A 298-nucleotide genomic window follows, 5' to 3' on the forward strand; every position below is an offset into this window, starting at 1 on the left:
GCTCTGCAGCCACGGGGAACGGAGACCTTCGTTGCAATGCAGATGTCGGAGCTCAATTTCTGTTACAGGGTGTTGACGTTATTCTCTACCAATTTTCCTGCAGAGCTCGTCAACCTTGAGACGGAAATTCCTCCAGTTAGCTTTTAGCTATGCGTGCATGGGTTTTCAAGGCCGCGGGCAGCTCAGTGAGTCTGTGTCGCTTCCAACGATAACGTCGAAAAATATGTGATGGTGTGATCGGTATCGGGAGAATACAGCGATGCCCTCTGGCGATGCCGGCCACCTCCACGTGGTGCCA

The sequence above is a fragment of the Trypanosoma equiperdum genome (assembly GCF_001457755.1).
Source record: "Trypanosoma equiperdum strain OVI genome assembly, contig: ctg_1382, whole genome shotgun sequence".
Classification (NCBI taxonomy): domain Eukaryota; phylum Euglenozoa; class Kinetoplastea; order Trypanosomatida; family Trypanosomatidae; genus Trypanosoma; species Trypanosoma equiperdum.